The sequence below is a fragment of the Streptopelia decaocto genome, assembly GCF_964273445.1.
Source record: "Streptopelia decaocto genome assembly, chromosome: 19".
In the NCBI taxonomy this organism is placed as follows: Eukaryota; Metazoa; Chordata; class Aves; order Columbiformes; family Columbidae; genus Streptopelia; species Streptopelia decaocto.
In genome coordinates this window covers 2523967-2541804 of record NC_138674.1, presented here as the reverse complement: position 1 = coordinate 2541804, position 17838 = coordinate 2523967, and positions in this window count along the sequence as shown.

Sequence of the window (17838 nt, the reverse complement as noted above, 5' to 3'; positions counted from 1 at the left end):
GAGCCGCGGTGCCAGGAGCGGCGTGCGCGGGGCCACGTGTCCAGGGGCGGCGGCGCGGGGGTGTCAGGCGGCAACGGGACCCTCAGCTGTTTTTTCAGCCGGGCACAGGCGTCCTTCACCCGTGTGCCCGTGGCTCTGCCGCTGTGTTCGGAACATCCCGGCCACGCTCAGGTTTGTGGTTGGGGCTGCAGGACCTCTGTAGATCCCTCAGTCCACCTGCTCACGCAGGGTCACAGAGCAGATCACACAGGTGGGTCCAGGGGGTTTGAATGTCTCAGAGAAGGAGACTCCACAGCCGCTCTGGGCAGCCTGGGCCAGGCTCTGGCACCTCCCAGCAAAGACGTTTCTCCTCGTGTTCAGATGGAGCCTCCTGTGTTTCAGTCTGTGCCCGTTGCCCCTCACCCTGGCGTTGGGCACCACTGAACAGAGTCTGGTCCATCCTCTGACACCCCCCCTGCTGATTAACAGCCCGACGGGTCCCTGGAGTGGGGTGGTGGACACTGGCCAGGAAAAGAACGCATTGGGAGCGGACACTGGTCCTCTGAGAGCCGATATCCCGTTTCCAGGGTGGGCATTGATGTGCTGATGAGCTCTGGTTACACTGGGCTCTGTGAACAGTCGCACCTTTGCGCAGCGACTGACACTTCCCACGGCTTGTCTAAAAATCCCTGGGCGCCCGTGCGGCTCCTCCGGCATTGTTCGGGGTGCAGGATTTGTGCCTGTATCGTCCTGTAACACCCTCCCGTGTCAGGTAACAGCATGGCGAATGCTCATCCCTTTCCTTGGCTTCTCCTCGAGGCGGCCACGCAGAGACCACCCGCGCTGCCCCCCAATTCCCCGCGGGAGCCCCAGGACCTGCGATGCTGCAGCTCCCGTGCGTTACGAGCTGCTCCCCTGCGTTGGAGCAGGACGGGCTGCTGTTCCCTTGGGCTCATCATCCCTCTGCCCGAGGAGGGTTTGATTGTGCCATCCGGGCTCTTTACTGGCTCTGAACTTGCTGTGATGCCAGGAAGGTCATTCCCTCGGCGTGAGCCTCCTTGTTTGGCTGTTGGAATCATGAGTGCAACATGGGCCATGTCCCGGTGACACAGTGAGCGGAGACCCCTGGGGCTGGAAAGGCTGAGAAGCACCGAGCCCGGGGTCTGCGGGGCCAGGGCCGCCCTTGGGTGATGGATGGGGCCGGAATCTGCAGACTCAGCACGAGCCCAGCAAAGCACTTTACTGCGCTCGTTGGAAGCCGCCACAGCAAGCGCTACTTTTTGTGCTGATAAATCTTGTTTTTAAATTAGCTGCATGTCAAGCTGGTAAATAATGCATCTCGTAAATGGAAAGTGTGTTCAAATCCAGGCTGGAACAACCAGCCTGTGCTGCAGGTACAGCGAGTCCTGCGCAGCAGGGAGAACAGGCGGCAGCGGGACCTGGGAGCCTCCCGGACTGCTTTTCAAATTGCCTTTTAAAATCTTTATTTCCCACAACCTATTCCATGAGATTTTCCCATAAGTGTAAACCCAGGAGTAGCTTTGATGGGAAGATAAAGGTTTTCTATGTATGAACCGGAGCAGGAGGTGTCAGCCGCCCCCCTCGCTGCTCTGGGAGCATTCGCAGCTGTGTCGGAGCCATCCCGGTGGGTGCTTCGCTCCAGAGCCCAGCAAACGGCTTCCCTGAGTCCTCACCACCGAGATTTGAGCAGAACAGATTGTTAATTACTATTAAAAGTCCCTGGAGCTACACGGTACCACGTGCTGCCTGCCTGCGTGGAACAGATGGGCTTGAAGCTCCTTGAGGTCTCGAATGCAGGTGGTTTTGCGATGGATAAAACCCCCCACGATCCCCAGCTCGCTCTTGGGGAAACCCAGTCCCGAGCGGGATGACCTGGGGAGGTCTGGGCTGGGCACTGGAGCCCCGGCAGTGCTGGGTGCAGTTGGCAGCCCCGCTGCTGCGATCCGAAGGGCACGAGCGTCGCCTCACCTTGGCCGCTCAGCCCTGAAAGTCACGGCGAGCAGCGGCGCAGGGGCTGTCACCGGGCTGTCCGCGGCACGTGTCGCTCACATAAAGCCCTGCAGCTGTGCCGTTTGGTTCCAGCCCTCGGTTGCTTTGGGCACACGCAGCCGCGGAGCAAACCTGAAGATTTAAAGTCAGAAAGTGGCCCGGACTCGAGCGGCTGACACGCTGCATACGGACAGAATTCCTCGTGGCTGCAGGAGAGCGAAGCTGCGGCAGAACCCGGTTTGTTGCGTCAGTGCTGTCACCACCATGTGTGCTGGGGACCCAGTGGCACAGGGCAGCACCTTGGCAAACCCACACGGGCTTGGGGTTTGGTGTGATGCTCTGGAGGAGCCGCAGCTTTGCAGGAGGGCAAATAGTGGGGGTTTGGCCCATCCGCAGAGCTGCTGCCCATCTCAGAGCAGTTTGTCGGTGATGAATTATGCGCTGTTATCGGAAGCAATTACCCATCAGCAAAGTGCCGCGGGGCAGCGCGGAGGAGCCCGTGGGATGGATGTGAAAATAGCACGATAGATTCCTTGAATACTGCTAAACGGGAAGGGCTAATTAAAAACCTGGAGGGTTTCCAGGGATAAACATAATGGGATAGCCAAGGTGCTTGCGAGCCGGTGTTAAAAGACAAGTTCTTCGCCGTGGGGGTTGAGCTGACGCAGCAGCAGCTGCAGAGCATCCCCCATCCTTCATCCTCGTGCCAGGGCAGCGCCAGCGGGTGCTCGTGGCCCAGATGGTGGCCACAGGGTGACGTGCATGCAGACCCCAGCCAATGGACATAGGGTGGTGTGGTGGGATGCAGACCCAAGACAATGGACATAGGGTGACGTGGTGGGTTGCAGACCCAAGCCAACGGACATAGGGTGATGTAGTGGAATGCAGACCCAAACCAATGGACATAGGGTGACATGGTGGGATGCAGACCCAAGCCAATGGACATAGGGCGACACGGGTGGGATGCAGACCCAAGCCAATGGACATAAGGTGATGTGGTGGAATGCAGACCCAAACCAATGGACATAGGGTGACACAGGTGGGATGCAGACCCAAACCAACAGACATAGGGTGACACGGGTGGGATGCAGACCCTGCTGCGGTGCCCAGGGTCCTGCCTGGCTGGCGCGGAGGCTCATGGCACAGCTGGAACCAGGGAGGAGGAAGAGGAGGAGAAGCAGCGCTGAACCTTGTGGTGCCCATCCAGCCACTGCCGCTGGTTCCGTTTAAACTCTGAAACTGTTTTCCCACAAAGGTAATTTTCTGCTTCTCTGACTCAATTCTATTCATCTTTTAGAGGGTAATTAGCATCACTTCAGTGTTCTTTTATGCCCAGCTAATTGCACCTTGTTTCAGGAGCGAAAGTTAATGCCTCTCCATTTAGGTTAGAGCAGAAATTTATGATTAGAGATGAGGCCAGGCAGAAACGTGTACCAGGAGTACCACTGCCTGCCTGCCTGCCTTGAGAATTGCTCCCTGCACTGCTGGAAAGGTTTTCCCATTTTACGTTCGAGCTGCTCGTGGCTGCTACAGCTGCGTAGTAAGGAGCTGAAGCCGCATGCGGCAGCCTCGGTGGCTGCGGGTGACAGTGGTGACAGCGGGACAGGGGAGTCAAGGGCACACACAGAGTCAACCGGAACCAACAGCCATATAGGACGCGGTGACGGGGCTCAGGACCCGCTCTGGTGCCACCAGAGAAGCAGATGGGGCTGGATGTCACTGCTGGGTGGGGTCAGCACAGGGGGACCCCTCTGGGCCAGGTCACTGTGTGGCGAGAGGTGCTGGCCAAGTCTCCCTCTATGGCAGCTTTTCTCTAACGTATGGCTGGTGGTTCTTTACTTTTAGATAGTTTGACCAAACTGATTGTACCCGTGCCCCCGTGTTTGGCTGTCACAGAATCACAGCATCGTTTTGGTTGGAAGAGACCCTCAAGATCATGGAGTCCAGCCGTTCCCCAGTCCTGGCACTGCCCCATGTCCTGAGAACCTCATGTCCGTCTGTCCAGCCCTCCAGGGATGGTGACTCCAGCACTGCCCTGGGCAGCCTGTTCCAATGCCCCACAGCCCTTTGGGGGAGAAATTGTTCCTAAATCCAACCTCAACCTCCCCTGGCGCAACTTGAGGCCGTTTCCTCTGCTCCTGGCGCTTGTTCCTGGGGAGCAGAGCCCGACCCCCCTGGCTCCAAGCTCCTTTCAGGCAGTTCAGAGATCAGAAGGTCTCCCCTCAGCTCCTGTTCTCCAGCTGAACCCCCAGGTCCCTCAGCCGCTCCCATCACACTTGTGCTCCAGCCCCTCACCAGCTCCGTTCCCTTCTCTGTCGTCCCTCTGCAGCTCTTGCTGTGATCGGGATGGCCGATCAACCTCTTTTTCCTGCACCAGCAAAGGCATTTTCTGCCATTCACCTGCTCACAAGCACCAAAATCACAGCCCGGTCAAACCCAACACCGAAGCCTCATGCCCGGCTCTGTTGGGGCAAACAGTGCCAGGTAAACGCCAACCGGACCACGTGTGTTCTGAGGCCTCATTTGAGGGGCTGCTGATCAGGCATCAGCGACTTTGATAGCGCCAAGGACTAGAAAGTAAATGCCTCCGCTATAAATCTTGTCTGCTTTAAAGTAGGTTATATTTTCAAAGCGCTTTAGTTCTCAGGAATTTAATATTGCGATGTCAATTGTAAGACAAGTAATTGGATGGGGAGAAGGTTGTTACTGGAACCTGAGATTAAAGGCAGGATTTGAAACGCCGTGTTGCGGGCGGGCGGGGGGTTTTGTTCGCTGCAAATGTGACTCTGGAGGTTTCGCAGGCAGCGTTTCTGTTTGAAGTCGGCTCTGCGAGGTTCGCTGTCCTGCCGCGGCTCCAACGCGAGATGGATCGTGGAGCCCAAGGTCGGAAGAGAACGCGTCTTCTCGCGAAAGCAGCCGTGCAGCAAAGCACCGGCACGAGGCTTCTCCAGCGCCTCCTCCCCACCGGGACCCCAGACCTGTGTTTAATCCTCCCCGGGAGTGAGTTGCTTTAATCTCACCGAGCAGTTTATGTTTTAGGTTATTAAAAGCGCTTTGCGCCCACGCTGGGAGAGACCCAGCTGCTCCCAGGGCAGCCTCTGCCTCCCCAGCGCCCCCCCTCTGCCGCTCCTGCCCAAGGACGGAGCTCCTGCTGTCCCGTGAATGACATTTTCCTGCTCTGTCCTTTTCCAAATCGCAAGCCGCACCAGCATGAGCCAGCAATGTGCTTTGGAGCTGAGCAGGAGCTGTGGGCTTTGTCAGAGAGACCCTTTCTCAAAGCCGGACCCTGCAGCCCTGGCACCTCCTTTGCCAGAAAACCTGCTCGGCTTAAGGACACGACTTTGATATTTCCAGTCCTAACCTTTCTGTGAAAGAGCGACTACCAGACAGGTGAGCTGGTCAGCCGTGCCTAATGTAGATTGATAGCGGATCGGCTTTTCTGTCTTAATTTGCTTATGACCTAGAGAATTAGTGGAGAGGATCTGTTATCCTGCCAGTGCACTAATGACTCCTGCAAGAGAAGGGCTCCCCAGGGAAGGAGTGGTATTTGCTAACCTTTCCCTGCCTTGCTTTATATAATAGCACACTCCTCCAAATGTCCTCAGCGTGACTGGCTGCTCCCCTTCTCCTCCATTCTGCACGGTATTTTTACTTTTTAAATTTCAAGATGCAGCGCAGTGAGAAAAGGTGCTGAACTCCTTGTGTCGCTCATCCTCCCTCTCCCTTCGGAGCCTGTTCTTAGAGATGCTGCTGGTTTAGGAATTCAAAGGGATGCACTTTTCCTCTTCAGGGTCTCCAAAAATGTCCTGTATCCCTATGTCCAGATGGACAGAAAAGAAAAACAAAGCCCAGATTGCTCCTCCTCGCTGGCACCAGCTCGTGGTCCATGGGCACGATGGCCCAATGCAGGCGGGTACCGACTGCTGGTGTCCCAGCCCTGGCCCTGCTCCCCCTGCCAGCAACAGCTGAAGAGCTTGAGGAGAAGTGCTGAGCAGCTCTTTCCTAGGATGTGACATTGATAAATGACCTGTAGGAACCTCCTGAAAGGTTTGTAACATTCATCTTGAGGACAAAGCCTGTGGCTCCCCAGGCCATGAGTGTTATTGCTGCATTTATTTCAACACAGTGGGGTTTGGGTTTGTTTTCTGGTTTTTAATAACAGACGTAGCCTTCTGCATGTTTGATTTCAGGCACTGCCCAAATACCTCACCAGGAAAAATAACGTCCCTCTTCAGCTGAGCGTAAACAGGTAGCGCTGGGATTTACTGAATTATTTGAAGTACCTTTGGTAGTTCCAGACTAAACCTAAAGTGGGCCAGGACAGCGCTGGAAAAGAAGCTCCCCATGCAGTGAATGTCACAACTCTCCCACCCACCCACCGTGTCCTGGTGCGGGAGCCCCGAGGACGGAGCAGCTGAGGATGAGGATGCAGCGAGGAAGGCCAGCAGGCATCAGCCCTCCATTGCCGGGGCTTTTTCTACCCGCTAATCAGCCAGGTATTATTCTCCAGTGAGTTCAGTCCCGTCTCTCTGAGAGGGCTGCCTGGCATCCAGCAATAGGACGAAGCGGGTGAATTACTTTTTGTGCTCTCAGAGATGATAAGGAGCCTGAGAGGCAGCACAGCCTCACTTAGAGAGGATGAAGCCATTCACAGGCTGAAGTTAAGAGAGTGTGAAGAAAGATAAGGAGCTAAAATGAGAATAAAATGAAGGTAGCAGGCACAGCGCAGACAAGTAATCAAAGGAAATTCATTAGTCTGTCAGGCACAGGCAATGGGAGTGGAGCTGGGAGCCCGAAAGGCTGAATGCAATTGCTGGTGCTGAACCAGAGCAAATGGAAATTAATTCTCCTTCTCTGTGTTTCTTTGCAGAAGAGGAAACTGCTGCCCGTCCGCTGGGAAGCAGAGACCTGCTCTGGTCCCTCTGCTCGGCAATGGCTCTGCCCAGCGTCCCAGCGCCTGGGACTGAGCTCCGTGTCCCTGCGGGGAGGTGACAGGTTGGAACCCATGGCTGGGGACCCCTCTGCCTCATTGAGCCTCTGTCAGAGCAGGGACCGTGGACAGGGCTCCCTGCAAGCTGCCCACGGCAAACCCCACACGGGGCTGCGGCGCTGGCCTCAGCGCTCCTGCAGGTAGGACAAAATGATGAGGAATTCGTTAACTAGTTATGCTGCAGCACTGACCTGGCCTGTCTTGCTTGGGATCGGTGGGCACCAGATCTGACACTGTCCGAGGTGTTTGCCTGGGGGAGCGTGGGGGGTGGCAGAAATAGACAGGCAGAGCAGGGAGATCACCGGCTATGGAGACATCAATGTTTGATAGGACCAGAGGAAATGGACTCAAGTTGCACCAGGGGAGGTTGAGGTTGGATTTAGGAACAATTTCTTCCCCAAAGGGCTGTGGGGCATTGGAACAGGCTGCCCAGGGCAGTGCTGGAGTCACCATCCCTGGAGGGCTGGACAGACGGACATGAGGTTCTCAGGACATGGGGCAGTGCCAGGGGTGGGTTATGGTTGAACTCCATGACCTTGAAGATCTCTTCCAACAGAAATGATTCTATGACTCCGTGTGCCACGTTACCGGTGGATCACACCAGCACACGTTCCTCCAAAGCAGCTGCTCTTTGCAGCAAATCTCCAGGTCTTGCACTGTATAAACAGGGATGCTGAGCTTGGCCAAGCCGCCACCATCACTTCACGCGACAGTCGTGTGCGTATACATCCCTCGGCCAGCCCGCCTGCAAACCCTCCGCTCTCCTCGCCTTCAACGGGAATCAGTGCATTAATTACCCTGACAACACAGCAGAAGTGCTAGCAGGTGCGGCTATCACCATTATAAGCTGTCACTTACGTCTGTTTTTATTTCTACAACTTCTTGCCATTAAAAGCCTGTAATTAAGATAATTAGAACAAAGATGTTTGCCTTGTAATCAGCATCTATTTCAATAAGATTTTAATTTACAGGCAAAAGTTGTTAACTTATTATTTCAATAATGTTATATATATTGACAGTGTGCTAGTGGTACCAGGGAAGCGGTTATAGATCCAACTCATTTAGGGTATTTATCATTCATTTCTTTTTTAATCCCTTTCACTTTGATGAACACATATCAAAGCGCCAGGAAACGGCAGAGCAGATCCCCAGGTAAGGCAGGAGTGAGCCTTGGGGAGCTGAGCTGTGCCATGGCAAAGTGCTGCAGTTAAATTGGATTAGGTTTAGATGGGAGATTAGGAAAAACTTCTCCCTGGAAAGGGCTGTGGGGCATTGGAACAGGCTGCCCAGGGCAGTGCCGGAGTCACCATCCCTGGAGGGTTGGACAGACGGACATGAGGTTCTCAGGGATGTGGGATGTGGTGGAACGGTTGGACTCAATGAGCGTGAAGATCTCTTCCAACAGAAACGCTTCTGTGATTTTGGTGGCGGGGACGGCGCTCGCAGGGGCCGCGGGAGGCTCTCCGCAGAGGTCCAGCTCGGTCAGGGCACCGCAGGGATGTCCTGCAGCATGAGCCTGGCTGGCCTCGAATCTCTCCATAACACTAGAGAGAGAAATTCTGGCTCTGGAAATTGATTTCTCACTTTCCACATGTCACAGACTGTTCAAAATAGCTGCTGGCAGCATCCCAGTGTTAATGAGCACCAGTGATGAGGTGGGAGGTGGGCAGGGGCTGGCTGGCTGTCCTGCCCCCCTCCACCTGCTGAAGGAGCCCAAGCATCTCCGCGTTTCCCATTTCCCACACGCTCCCCATCCCCAGGTCCCAGGGCCAGCCCTTCTTTAGCTCCTGAAATGCATTTTCCCCAAGCAATGTCTTTGGGAAGGGTTTTTGCAGTGCCGTTGTCCCTGTGAAGGCTGGGGTCACCCCCACAGCTCCTGCTGGGGGAGGGGAGGGATGGAGTCGTGACGTCCCCATGCCGGGTACCGCGTGTCCGCTCCTGTTCACCTGACAGTGATATATAACACAAAGCACCCACCCTCAAGGGCTCTCTGCAGCTCGCAGCCCTTCATTTCCCAGGTTTAAAAATAGCTACAGGCATTATAAACAACCTTGCACAAAGCATGACTTAAAAAACTTGTTTTTCATCCTATCTGTGCTCCTCGTGGGAATGAACGCTCTTATCGCCTCCATTCTGTGCTCAGTTTACTGCTCTGTGCAGGAGTGGAACACGAACAATACGGCACATCCAGCCCAGCCTCGCGTAAAGGAAATCATCTATTTATTTATTTCTGCTTCTGCGGTGCTCCAAGTTCTTCAGGGGTCCTGAGATGAAGCAGCAAACACCGGAGAATCGCATGGAGCCTGTTACCGACCAGGCAATCGCTTTCAAAATGTATAAATCTGCTTACAGAGGAGGGACTTTGGCTCTTTCTCAAGAGCTCCTTCCAAATCCAGGCTCTGTCTGGCAGCCTCCGCGTTAATACACACTTGCACATTAGCAGTTGTGAAGTTTTTATCTTCTGCTAAAGAAAAAAAAAAGGGTATGAATTATGCAGCAGGGAAGTATAATACGTGAGTTAGCAGTGCATAAATCATTGGGCGCAGAAATGCTGTGCGGGGCTGGGATGGAGCCTGGGGTGCTCCTGCCTCTGCCAGCCCTGCGAGTCGGCGCATGGGGCTCCCGCTCCGGTTTGGGGACTCCCTCTCTGGTTTGGGGCCTCCTGCTCCAGTTTGGCGTGTCCCGCTCCGGTTTGGTGTGTCCTGCTCTGGGTTGGTGCCTCCCACTCCGGTTTGGCATGTCCCACTCGGTTTGGTGTGTCCCGCTCCGGTTTGGTGTGTCCTGCTCCAGTTTGGTGCCTCCTGCTCCAGTTTGGTGCCTCCTGCTCTGGTTTGGTGCGACCCGCTCCGGTTTGGTGTGTCCCGCTCCGGTTTGGTGTGTCCTGCTCCGGTTTGGTGCCTCCTGCTCCGGTTTGGGGCCTCCTGCTCCGGTTTGGTGCGACCCGCTCCGGTTTGGTGCGACCCGCTCCGGTTTGGTGCCTCCCGCTCCAGTTTGGTGCCTCCCGCTCCGGTTTGGTGTGTCCCGCTCCGGTTTGGTGCCTCCCGCTCCGGTTTGGTGCCTCTCGGTTCCCAGGTGCTGGGCTGTGAAGTCCGTGGGCACGTCTTGCTCTGCCCCCCCGGGAAGGGCTGGGTGCCCCAGGGCTCTGCCCTCGCTGCGGGGTCTGTCCCGCCACAGGGAGCTGACGAAATCCAGCGTTGTGGGGTTTTGCTGCAATGAGGCATTTTTCTGTAATGCGTCAGATGCCTTCATTTCATCACCACGCGTGAGGGCTCTCCAGAGATGGCTCTGGGCTGGGAAAGGGGGTTTGTGTTGGAGGAGCTGCCTGTGCGCTGCTCGCTGACATGAGGAACAAATTGTTGCCCCTGAGGGTGCAACCTGGCTCAAGGTTCCCAGAGAGGTGGTGGCTGAACCATCCCTGGAGACATCCCAGGCCAGGCTGGACGGGGCTCTGAGCACCCTGAGCTGGTGAAGATGTCCCTGCTCATGGCAGGGGGGGCACTGGGGGAGCTTTAATGGTCCCTTCAACCCGAACCATCTGTGATTCCTGCACGTGCTGGAGCCATCAGCCGCGCTGCTGTCCCAACCGTGGGTCTTAAATCAGCTACTCTTCAGGCTTTGTTTAGATCTCTCCGCAATAACCTAAACACTGCAGTGTAAAGACTTCTTATTTATTATTTGGCAAGCAATGCGAGGCTGTTAAAAGTCCGGTTGCAAATGAGACGTGGGAAGGTTGGGCTCTTTGCAGAAACCTTCACCCCGAGCAGATGAGACGGGAGGAGTCCCAAGGCACTGCCCGGGGGCTGAGGGACGGACAATTAACCAAATTAACATCAGTAACTCACCGGATTGTGCCACATCTCCCAGGTCCTGTTACACTGCTCACACCCACACTACTCTCCTGTTTTATGCACCTGGTTAATCCTGAAAGATTTGCTTTCCTTTTTTTCCTCCCTCTTTTTACATACGGTCCCTACACAGCCACCTGCTTGGCTACTGCTCCGGAAGGGGTTCTTTTTATTTGCATGATGTATATTTTTGAACTTCCCACTCATTATTAGAAGAAAACTTCCCATGAAATAAATCACGAGTGGAAGAGATGGTGAGGAAACTGCTTCTGCAGAGCAGCCCTGGCCACTGTTTCCAGGCTCCCGTGGGCTGAGGGAGAGTTACAACCGAGCAAAAGGCAAATATTCTATGTAGTTTTATTTCCTCCTAGTGCCATTATGCTCTATGGGCTGTAGCAGGCAGATCTTTCCAAAACACTGCTGTGTTTTTCTGTGCAAGCCAATCCTCCTAACCTGATTCACAGCATCAGGCAGCGTTTGACGTGAACCCGCAGTTAATTACATGTTCTTGCTAAAAATAATTGAGTAGCCTCGGTTCTGATCGCTGTAATTGCATCCTAATGAATTTATTTGTCAACTTGTTACGTGCAACTTTGGTGTGTTCGGTAAATACCGAATTAAGCCCATGGTTCAGCACAGGTGCTCTGAGAAGGATGCGGGGCTGTCGCTGGCCCTGCCGTTTGGTGGCTCTGGGGGTGACAATTGAGCAAGGTCAGAATTCCAGCCTGTGCTCTGGGAATGAAAAAGCAGCTTTGGCAAAAGTTATAGAAGTGATGCAGCACTCCATAACGGCTCATTACAGAATGCTTATTGTCACTGGTTTTCATGCTCGCTACCAAAATACCAGCTCCAGCTCCCCTGCAAAGCTGTGCGTGTTAGTTAACCTCATTAAATCCTAAAGGATTAGTCAGCTGTTCCTCAACCACAGAACTGTTAGGAAACATCTAAAGCTGAAAGTTATGTGGCTTGGAAAGTGATTTTCTAATATGCAAACTTCAAAGGAATTTTGCAATGCTGCAGCGTAAGGGAGACAGACTAACGTTAATCCACCCGAGTGCTGCTTAATGGCCTGTTTAATTTTTTGTCTTGATAGGTCTCTGTAAGCAGCTGAGCGTGAAGGCGGCCTTGCGACAAGCCGGGGTTATCGCAGAAGAGAACCACAGCGTTTCCCGTCCCCGGCGCGCAGCCCTCGCGCCACCGCGCTCCTCGTCTTCGCACCTTTGCTGGGGTTTTTGAGGCGCTTCCGCATGGTTTCGCTCCGTTTTATGACAAAACGCTGTGCTGTGGAGACCGGTAAAAGACCGTGGCAGTGATAACAAATAGCGTCTGAGCCTATAGGGTCCATCTCTTCTTCTTTTCTTTTGCTTTTCTCTCTTAGCGGAGCTGGTTCTGAGGGGTGAAGAACCGCGTGCTCCCCACGCTGTCCTTGGCAGCGAGGCCGAGCCGAACTGCGGGAAGCCGAGGATTGATGCCCATGAAACAGATCCATCTGCAAAGAGAGAAGAGTCCCTGCTTTCCGAGGGGGAAATTAATTTTGACGTGTTAATTATAAGTCAGAGGAGAGGTTGGTGCTGGAATGGTGAGCTTTGGAGATTGCTATATTGTCATTATTCATTAATGGCTGGAAAAGGAACTAGGTCTACATGACAATGGTAAAGTATAATGGCAAACCTATGGAGCCTCTATTATATCCCATGTACTCCAAAAGAGTCCTTTGCTATTAATTTGATTTAAAACACCAGAAGGTACTGATGAGGTTTAGGTCCACAGTGACACGTATTACAGTAAAAATACTGCCAGGAACAAAATAATTTAGAAAATCTCTCCGTGTGTTTAGAGCAATAATTTAACAATGGAATTAAGATAGGATAGGGCTTCCAGAACTATGTTATGAGGTAGTGGTGCTGTTTTTGTGTGGTCAATATGACTGGGCACAGGGAGGGAGAACAGAAATGACTTTGAAAAGGTGCCTCATTGGGGCTCCCCGGGGACCAGGGACATTTGGAAATGGGCTCTTCACCTCTCATAGCGATACCTGGTGACCCTCCCTCGAGGTGAAGTCTGATCCATCACAGCGCGTTCCTCCATTTCTTCTACTAAAATCGAAATTAACTTAAGCCCACACTAAGAAGCTTATTTCAATATGAGCTCTAATTACTGCCGGGGCTCTCTAAAAAAGCTTTCTTTAAAACTTTTATCGAAGTTATTTCGTGTTATTATTGCTTTCTGTGATGTGTCTGGATTTTCCAAACAGCAAATAATTCTGCGCTTATCTTGGTTCCTTTGATAATATATTTTATGACAGATCTACTGAGACTCTAACTACATTATTAACATTAAAAAAGGAAGAATGGGGACAATCTTTTCTAAATAAGTCTGCGAAAACCCTTGCATGCCATTGCTGCTGCTTAAACACTAATCATGGAAAGACAAGAAATGTATTAATCATATAGCTTTCGACAGAGTAGCTGGATATGAATTATCATGTTGCTAGGAGTAAAGAATACAGGCATCCTCTGTCAGTTGGGCAAGGTTGATTTGCTCGGGCGATGCTTTCTGAAACGTTAGTGCTGTTGGAAGATCCTCGGAGTGACAAAACCAGCTACATGTGCAACAGCAGCAAAACAAGAGGCCGGTTGTGTTGGGCTGAAACCGCCCAAAAGACAAGAGCAGACTGTAGTGAGACTGTGGACTACAGGGTGGATATCAGGAACAATTTCTTCCCCAAAGGGCTGTGGGCCATTGGAACAGGCTGCCCAGGGCAGTGCTGGAGTCACCATCCCTGGAGGGTTGGACAGACGGACATGAGGTTCTCAGGACATGGGGCAGTGCCAGGGGTGGGTTATGGTTGGACTCAATGACCTTGGGGGTCTCTTCCAACCAAAATGCTTCTGTGATTCTGTGTCTCTCAGGTGATGGTGTCTCTCAGGCAGTGATGGCAGGAGTGGGCATCTGCTCTCAAGAAATCAACTTTTCCTTGTGCGTTCTCTGACCGTGTACAGACACAGGGGGTTGCAATCCCTGCCCTAAGCTGTGTCTGCTGTTTCCCCAGCTGGTCATGCAGCCAATACCCAGTTAGAAAGTGACTGGTGAAAAGGAGCAGGAATCGGAGAGGAGCTGGGGATTACGCTTTTCAGACTGGGATAGGCTTTTGGACCTCGTCAGCTATCCCAAATCCCTACGAACGGGGCTATAAAACTTGACAAGGCTGCTAGAGATATTTCAGATCCCATTAAAGATGTAAAACCACTGACAGAGCTGAACTGCTTACAGATGCTAACTCGGCTTCTGCAGGGGTAGGTGACACCAGGGAGAAGGTTCAAGCGAGGAATTCTAGCGGGTAATAATCAGAAACACACCTGAATGGGGAGAAACGGCTGAGCTGAAGAACACGGTAAAACACCATCACACCAATAGCTCCGCTGTTTCTGATAAATGGTCTAAATAGTGTCCCAGAAGCAGTAGTCGAATGGGATTTGCTTTAGGTAAGCTCTCAAGAGGAAATATTTGCAATGGGTGATTCTGTTCCTACAAGTGATTACCCCAGAGCCGGCGGCTGAGGGGTGTTTGCATAGGCTGCCTCGCTATTCACTTTGACAAGTCCTCTTAGTTCATCTCGTTAATTCTTATGCAGAACCCCGAGCAGCCAGCAGCCGCTCTTGCAGCGGGTGTATGTGGAGCAATCCCTGTAGTTACTTATTTCTTCATTATTCTGGAAGTTTTGATTCTTGAGGGTGAGGAAACAGCAAAGTGGATGAAAAGCGTTCGAGAGCATATTACTGTGGAGATCTGCATTGCAACTGCTGATGGAGATCATTTCCTCTCTTTCTTTTTTGTTGTTTTTGCCAGCTTGAGGATAACCAACCATTGTGCCGACTCCTCGGTTGTCCAAGCTTTAAACTTGTTGGCAGATGCTTGTGTCAAGCAAGTAAATATTTGGTGCCTTTTATTTTCACATATTCTCCATTGCGGGGATCTGACTACACACAGCCTCCTTCCACGGAGGTTTATTTCATTTTATGAGCATTAGTTTAAAGGAATTTGTGGTGCTTCAGGTATGAAATATTGTTGAATGTGTAGCTGGGAGGTTGAGGCATAAAGATGATCTGACTTGAATTAATTTACTGTGAAGTCTTGGTCAAAACATAGTAAATTCCCAGACCAACACTCCGGCTGTTTGAAAACTTTACATGATTATTTATGAGACATCCAATGCCTATGGTATGTAATGATCACTAGTTAATATCCACATTGCTCAAGGGTGGTTTTTTACTTGTGGAAGGGGGGCAGGGAGGGGAGGGAAGGACATGACGCTCTCGTTTGCATGCTGTGGCAACGCGTCTATTAAACACACCAGATTTATGGAGCAGCTTTGTATCAGTGAAGCATCCATTGACACCGATGTACAACCTGCTGGGGCTGATACATTTTCCATTCCCAGGTGAGCAGCCCAGGCACCGGGGCTTAGTCAGCCCAGGCTGACACACAGCTCTGCTAAGACCTGGGTTTATTCTCTAAGCTCTTCCGGAGCTTGACAAAATTTCCTGGTAAGCTCTGCTTGCATGGCAGCTTTTGCTCCTGTACAAGTTAATGTATTACATATTTAAAAGTTTGCTTCCTGATAACTGTATCTTAGGGTCACACAGTTTTCAACTAGACAGCTCTGGATATGTCTATCCACAGAAAAACAAGTGTGTGGCTTTGAACCACTCTTACCCAGCCGTGATTTGTTTGTGCTTCCTCAGAGGCACGTAGCTCACTGAATTATTTGTTAGCCCGTGCTTGAGATGAGCGCGGCTGCTGGAGACGAGCGCTGCGCCTTCTGCTGCTCCCCGGCAACTCGTTTTGGTTTCAGTTCATGCAGCAAAGTGAGCCCAAAAGCTTTAACAGCATCGTGCTCAGGCCGTGTCGTTGCGAGACCCTCGGAGCTGCTCTGTGCCCACTCCTTGGGTGGGGAGACAGTAACACACTCGTACACACACAAACATCTGCATGTTGCTCTGTACCGGTGCGACTTGCTGTCACACCATCCTTGCTGAGGACGGAATTGTTCTTGTTTTGGATGCGTTGCGTGAGTATTTCGCCTCTATCTGGGTCTCTTCCCTTTAAGCACAGGGCAGACAAACTGCATGTGGCACAGACGGTGGCATCGCAAGCGCTGGGCACCAGCAGAAGGACTTCGGAGGAGTCCAAACGCAGCGCCGCGTTTCCCTTTCTGTCTGCTCCGAGAAAGTGTGTCTTCACGCTCTAATTAAACAGCAGCCTGACGTGTTTGTGCCGTTTTGATTGCCTTTGAACTTTGGCAGCGTGCTAAACAAACTTTGCTTCCCCGCCTGCCGAGAAGCTGCACGGCCTCGGCGCCGTTGGTTCCCTGGGTTCCGCTGCGCAGAGCTCAGCACCCCGTTTTCGTGGAGCGGAGCGGGACGTGGCGGTGATGATGCTGCAATGTCCCTTCAACGGTCCCTTTTATCTCGCTGAGACTCCAAATGCTCGTGCAGTAAACACGGTTCTTCACACCTCGGCTGGGGCTGGTGGTGGTGCACAGCACATTCCTTCGTCTCTTTTTGTGAGATGAAGGGTGGATAAGCCTTCTGTTTAGGGGGATGGATAAACTGGAGCTCAAAGGACACTCATCTCCTCCTTGAGATGTCCACACGCGTTCTCCGGAACGTCTGGCACAGGCCACTGTCAGCAGCTTATAAATTACAGATCATGCCCGGTGTCACGATTCCTGCGGAAAATACTGAAGCTTGGTTTTAAGCAATGTGACAGCGTCCCTTTTAATGCCCAGATCGTGAACGCCACAAAGCTTTCAGCCTTCTTGCTCCCGTTCTCCAAGCGTGAAAGGACATTTATGGCTGGCAGTTTTTTCCGTGGCTGTTGGCAGAGAGCCCAACGTCCCTCAAATAGCACCGAACACAAGGAGCTGAACCCGCACTGGGGGCAACTCCATTAATGCCGGAGGCATCGTACCTTCGATGTATTGGGAGCATTAGGTTAATGTCTCCAAACAAGCTTATATTACACTGTTTTACCCCAGTGAGCGTGCCTTTATTATAAGATTGGCATTTTTCTGACTTCTTTGGAAGCGTTCTTGCTTTTTTAGTAATCACTGCTGTATAAGTCATAGACTAACAGGCCTGTAAAGGCGGAGGAATCTGTAAGAACTGGAAAATATCTGGTAGCAGAAATTGCTGTTATCTGTTGTGAGCAGGTTTTTTGGTTTCTGTACTGTGCAGCCATTAACCACTTGCTGCTGTTTACCATTGCAAAACGTTTTGTGTTGAAATGTGATACTTCCAATGCGCTCTGTTGTGCAAACGGAGGTGAACACCAGGCCGCAGCGATGGGAGCAAAAATCCATTGTTTCACAACTCAGCAAACATTCCTTGGGCTCCACAGATACCGGCGTCTTCATTTCCTCCTGTGCAAAGGAAATATTTGAGTTACGCAGTCACGCCGCTCTGTTTGCAAACAATGGCAAAGCTCCACCTGCCCTGACCCACTGCCCAGCAAGGGCCTTCGAGATGCTCTTAAAACATCCATAGCAAAAAGGATTTACAGGGGAAATTCCACCTCTGACTAAGAGAAAAACAATTTAAGAGGACTGGGCAGAGAAATTTGCAATTTGAACCATCAAGCTTTCAGAGGATTAATTTTTGGCATTTACAGTGGTGAGGTTGATTTTGAATAAACTTTCCTGTGTAGTTTCTAAGAGTTTCAGTTGTTGAACTGCTGTGCTATGCTCCCAAACGCCGTGAGCGTCATAGTGCGTTCATGTGTGTAATCCGTACCTGGCATGGGCTAATTGCCATACTGGAATGGAACAGAGAGGAGAAGGGAAGGGAGAATAGAACAGAATTAGAACAGAATTAGAATAGAATAGAATAGAATAGAATAGAATAGAATAGAATAGAATAGAATAGAATAGAATAGAATAGAATAGAATAGAATAGGATTGGAATGGAATGGAATGGAATGGAATGGAATGGAATGGAATGGAGTGGAATGGAA